Source organism: Coregonus clupeaformis, chromosome 2 (assembly GCF_020615455.1).
Source record: "Coregonus clupeaformis isolate EN_2021a chromosome 2, ASM2061545v1, whole genome shotgun sequence".
Taxonomy (NCBI): Eukaryota; Metazoa; Chordata; class Actinopteri; order Salmoniformes; family Salmonidae; genus Coregonus; species Coregonus clupeaformis.
Genome location: NC_059193.1, coordinates 6,140,295 through 6,146,294, shown reverse-complemented (window position 1 = coordinate 6,146,294; position 6,000 = coordinate 6,140,295). Strand labels below are relative to the sequence as shown.

At 44.7% G+C, this 6,000-nt stretch overlaps 1 protein-coding gene across 1 annotated transcript in view; it reads left to right on the top strand.

Moving 5' to 3' along the window:
• Nucleotides 1–510, top strand: part of LOC123492856 (X-linked interleukin-1 receptor accessory protein-like 2) — a 368,998-nt gene extending 368,488 nt beyond the window's left edge. Inside the window, exon 11 of the mRNA XM_045226227.1 lies at nt 1–510. This exon is cut by the window's left edge and continues 1,620 nt beyond it. The gene's annotated coding sequence lies outside the window, so the exon portion shown is untranslated.
• The last annotated feature ends 5,490 nt before the right edge of the window (nt 511–6,000 follow it).

Below are 6,000 nucleotides of genomic sequence, written 5' to 3'. Positions count from 1 at the left end.
TAGAATCATCCTCTTTTCAGTTGCTCTGCATTTCTATCTTAGAAAATTCATCCTATTTGTCTGCAATGATTTTTAATATAGCAGCCTCTATCTGTCTCATTGAGTTATAGAGGAATGATCATTCTCTAATCTGTCTCATTGAGTTATAGAGGAATGATCATTCTGTAATCTGTCTCATTGAGTTATAGAGAAATGATCAGCCGAAATGCCAAGATTGTAACAACAATGACTTAGACATGGTCTGAGTTTGGTTACCTTCAAGAGCAAACTAAAATACTAACGGCAGGAGGTCAAAGAGATTGCAGTGATCTATTTGAACCATTGTTGAACTGCCCACTGATGTTTTCTCCAACATCAGTTATACATCGTATATATGTTTATTTAATGCCTTTTTGCATTCGCAAGCTGATGGATTTTGATAGTGGTTCCCTGCCATGCATAGCCAGAGGCATCAATGTGCGTTCTCTACTTATATGATGAAATCAAATTAATTATTTTATTGGACCTTTGCGAATGACTGTATATTAAATAATGTTGAAATCAAACAGGTTGTTTACTGCTTGATTTATTCTATAGGCACTGTATTTGGTTTTCATTGTAATGTAATGCTGTCATTTTACATATATGATCTATGTGGTGGAGTTAAATATGTCAAGCTTTCAATGGTTATAAATGTCAGCTACTATGGCAAATGCAGCTATAATCTTTCCAAGTTGCAAAAACTGAAATAGTGTATGTTTGCTATGGCAGACCTGTATTACCTACAGTATCCTCTCTGAAAGGGGAAAGCTATGGCTGCTTCATCAACAGATCCTGTTTACACCACTCAATAATTCAGTCTGTAATCAGCAACATTGCCAGCTGTATGTTTATGATGAATTTGTTGAAATATTAATGAGTAGTAAGATTTATTCAGACAAGTAAGATTTCTTCAGACACCCAATCTACTTCTTAGCATATATACAGATATACAGTAGAAGAGATGAGTATGAAATGCTGTCAGAAGAAGCCCAGACCTGATGGCTTGGCAGCACTCACCACTATGCTGAAAGAAGAAGCCCAGACCTGATGGCTTGGCAGCACTCACCACTATGCTGAAAGAAGAAGCCCAGACCTGATGGCATGGCAGCACTCACCACTATGCTGAAAGAAGAAGCCCAGACCTGATGGCTTGGCAGCACTCACCACTACTACTTTACAACTTTTACATACAGAAATTATACAACTCAACAGCACCATCTTGTGGATATCAGAAATGCTTAGGCAGAATACATGTGAATGAGAAAAGTCTGTGTGTGTGTGTGTGTGTGTGTGTGTGTGTGTGTGTGTGTGTGTGTGTGTGTGTGTGTGTGTGTGTGTGTGTGTGTGTGTGTGTGTGTGTGTGTGTGTGTGTGTGTGTGTGTGTGTGTGTGTGTGTGTGTGTGTGTGTGTGTGTGTGTGTGTGTGTGTGTGTGTGTGTGTGTGTGTGTGTGTGTGTGTGTGTGTGCGTGTGTGTGTGTGTGTTTGAGGGAGATTATTACATGAGGCCTCACAAGGCATGTATTGTCTGTTTTCCTTAAGCTGTTCACATGTAATTTTTCTGTTCAAATTCATTGATTTGGACATCAGCCGAACCATGTAACAAAGCATGAAAGGCTGTCCTTACACAGCTTAATAATCTGTTATTACTTTCATGCTATGCATTGGAGAGCTGATTTTCTCTAGGTTTGTGTGGGGAAAGTAGTGTTATTTGGTCTCTGGCTTTTTTCATTTTTCCATTGACATCCCAATCAACATGGGCATGCCTCTTTGCCCCTTTTGTTTTGTTTCAGCAGACCACTACTATTGTAAATAGTCCTCCAGAAACCTGTCTGTATGTCAACCATTACCATACCCTGTCCCTTTCACTACAGGTATACAGCAGGACAAACCAAGAACCCAAACACACAGGAGGCTGCTGAGGGGAGGACGGCTCATAATAATGTCTGGAATGGACTAAATGGAATGGTATCAAACACATGGAAACTATGTGTTTGATGAGTTCAATATCATTCCATTGATTCCGTTCCAGCCATTACTATGAGCCCGTCCTCCCCAATTAAGGTGCCACCAGCCGCCTGTGCGACCTTGCAATTATGACACAGCAGTTCATTAATATACAGTCGTGGTCAAAAGTTTTGAGAATGACACAAGTATTGGTCTTCACAAAGTTTGCTGCTTCAGTGTTTTTAGGTATTTTTGTCAGATGTTACTATGGTATACTGAAGTATAATTACAAGCATTCCATAAGTGTCAAAGGCTTTTATTGACAATTACATTAAGTTTATGCAAAGAGTCAATATTTGCAGTGTTGACCCTTCTTTTTCAAGACCTCTGCAATCCGCCTTGGCATGCTGTCAATTAACTTCTGGGCCACATCCTGACTGATGGCAGCCCATTCTTGTATAATCAATGCTTGGAGTTTGTCAGAATTTGTGGGGTTTTGTTTGTCCACCCGCCTCTTGAGGATTGACCACAAGTTCTCAATGGGATTAAGGTCTGGGGAGTTTCCTGGCCATGGACCCAAAATGTTGATGTTTTGTTCCCCGAGCCACTTAGTTTTCACTTTTGCCTTATGGCAAGGTGCTCCATCATGCTGGAAAACGCATTGTTCATCACCAAACTGTTCTTGGATGGTTGGGAGAAGTTGCTCTCGGAGGATGTGTTGGCACCATTCTTTATTCATGGCTGTGTTCTTAGGAAAAATTGTGAGTGAGCCCACCAACCCCACACATGAATGGTCTCAGGATGCTTTACTGTTGGCATGACACAGGACTGATGGTAGCGCTCATCTTGTCTTCTCCGGACAAGCTTTTTTCCGGATGCCCCAAACAATCGGAAAGGGGATTCATCAGAGAAAATGACTTTACCCCAGTCCTCAGCAGTCCAATCCCTATACCTTTTGTAGAATATCAGTCTGTCCCTGATTTTTTCCTGGAGAGAAGTGGCTTCCTCGCTGCCCTTCTTGACACCAGGCCATCCTCCAAAAGTCTTCGCCTCACTGTGCGTGTAGATGCATCACACCTGCCTGCTGCCATTCCTGAGCAAGCTGTGCACTGGTGGTGCCCCGATCCCGCAGCTGAATCAACTTTAGGAGACGGTCCTGGCGCTTGCTGGACTTTCTTGGGCGCCCTGAAGCCTTCTTCACAACAATTGAACCTCTCTCCTTGAAGTTGCAAAGCAATGATGACAGCACGTGTTTCCTTGCAGGTATCCATGGTTAACAGAGGAAGAACAATGATTTCAAGCACCACCCTCCTTTTAAAGCTTCCAGTCTATTATTCTAACTCAATCAGCATGACAGAGTGATCTCCAGCCTTGTCCTCGTCAACACTCTCACCTGTGTTAACGAGAGAATCACTGACATGATGTCAGCTGGTCCTTTTGTGGCAGGGCTGAAATGCAGTGGAAATGTTTTTTGGGGATTAAGTTCATTTTCAAGGCAAATAGGGACTTTGCAATTAATTGCAATTAATCTGATCACTCTTCATAACATTCTGGAGTATATGCAAATTGCCATTATAAAAACTGAGGCAGCAGACTTTGTGAAAATTAATATTTGTGTCATTCTCAAAACTTTTGACCACGACTGTACAGTCTGTTAGATTGAAGTATTGACTTGCCACTTGTTATCAACCATTCTTTAGCTAACAATGCTGCCACACTCAATTCCATTGGTCCATACATAAATTTTTGCCTATATTTCGCAAGCTTTTTAAAGACAACTCTGAACAGAACCAGCCGGGTAATGAGCTAAATATAAATCTAGTTTTATGAGATATCTTATATAATCCATAGCAGGTTTCACTAGACAGGTTTCAAAAGCCTGCTTGCTTGATGAATATGAGTCTAGAAAGTCCTAAGAGTCTATCAAACACTGCATATATTTCAAAGGCATCACTTCACTATAATGTTATTATATTTACTGCACATACACTGGCAAAGTTGTTTAAATGCTAATTGTGATGCAGTACAAGTGAAACCATGCTAGAACAATGGGTCCTCTCAAACATGACCCATCCAAGTGAAACCATGCTAGAACAATGGGTCCTCTCAAACATGACCCATCCAAGTGAAACCATGCTAGAACAATGGGTCCTCTCAAACATGACCCATCCAAATGAAACCATGCTAGAACAATGGGTCCTCTCAAACATGACCCATCCAAATGAAACCATGCTAGAATAATGGGTCCTCTCAAACATGACCCATCCAAGTGAAACCATGCTAGAACAATGGGTCCTCTCAAACATGACCCTTCCAAATGAAACCATGCTAGAACAATGGGTCCTCTCAAACATGACCCATCCAAATGAAACCATGCTAGAATAATGGGTCCTCTCAAACATGACCCATCCAAGTGAAACCATGCTAGAATAATGGGTCCTCTCAAACATGGCCCATCCAAGTGAAACCATGCTAGAATAATGGGTCCTCTCAATAATGGGTCCTCTATATGTCTGTATCCAGGGAGAGCCAGGCACTCAGTTAAAAAATCTCGGTGCCGGCATATGTTGGCTGTTTGTATTATGAGAGCAACTGGCACAAGTTGAACCATCTGGCTGAAGTTCAAGAGGCGTTTGAATCCAGACCATTCTCCTAAACCTCCTCCCCTGCACCCCCCTAAGATTTGCTTTGGAGTTAGGCAGAAAGGTTGCCAGAACCTGTGAATCATTGCAGTATGCCACTCGCAGAGAAATGAATAGTAGAAATTTGTTTTTATTTTCACAGGAATACGTTGTTGTACTACTTCAGTTTCTTTATGTGCAGTGGAGTGAGAGGCAATGTGGTGGCAGCAGTGGAGTGAGAGGCAATGTGGTGGCAGTAGTGGAGAGAGAGGCAATGTGGTGGCTGTAGTGGAGAGAGAGGCAATGGGGTGGCAGCAGTGGAGAGAGAGTCAATAGGGTGGCCGTAGTGGAGAGAGAGGCAATGGGGTAACTGCAGTGGAGAGAGAGTCAATAGGGTGACTGTAGTGGAGAGAGAGTCAATGGGGTGGCTGCAGTGGAGAGAGAGGCAATAGGGTGGCTGCAGTGGAGAGAGAAGCAATGGGGTGGCTGCAGTGGAGAGAGTCAATAGGGTGGCTGGAGTGGAGAGAGAGGCAATAGGGTGGCTGCAGTGGAGAGAGAGGCAATGTGGTGGCAGCAGTGGAGAGAGAGGCAATGTGGTGGCTGCAGTGGAGAGAGTCAATAGGGTGGCTGCAGTGGAGAGAGAGGCAATGTGGTGGCAGCAGTGGAGAGAGAGGCAATGTGGTGGCTGTAGTGGAGAGAGAGGCAATGGGGTGGCAGCAGTGGAGAGAGAGTCAATAGGGTGGCCGTAGTGGAGAGAGAGGCAATGGGGTAACTGCAGTGGAGAGAGAGTCAATAGGGTGGCTGCAGTGGAGAGAGAAGCAATGGGGTGGCTGCAGTGGAGAGAGTCAATAGGGTGGCTGCAGTGGAGAGAGAGGCAATAGGGTGGCTGCAGTGGAGAGGGAGGCAATGTGGTGGCAGCAGTGGAGAGAGAGGCAATGTGGTGGCTGCAGTGGAGAGAGTCAATAGGGTGGCTGCAGTGGAGAGAGAGGCAATGTGGTGGCAGCAGTGGAGAGAGAGGCAATGTGGTGGCTGCAGTGGAGAGAGTCAATAGGGTGGCTGCAGTGGAGAGAGAGGCAATGTGGTGGCTGCAGTGGAGAGAGTCAATAGGGTGGCTGCAGTGGAGAGAGAGGCAATGTGGTGGCTGCAGTGGAGAGAGAGGCAATGAGGTGGCTGCAGTGGAGAGAGAGGCAATGTGGTGGCTGCAGTGGAGAGAGAGGCAATGAGGTGGCTGCAGTGGAGAGAGAGGCAATGTGGTGGCTGCAGTGGAGAGAGTCAATAGGGTGGCTGCAGTGGAGAGAGAGGCAATGTGGTGGCTGCAGTGGAGAGAGTCAATAGGGTGGCTGCAGTGGAGAGAGAGGCAATGTGGTGGCTGCAGTGGAGAGAGAGGCAATGAGGTGGCTGCAGTGGAGAGAGA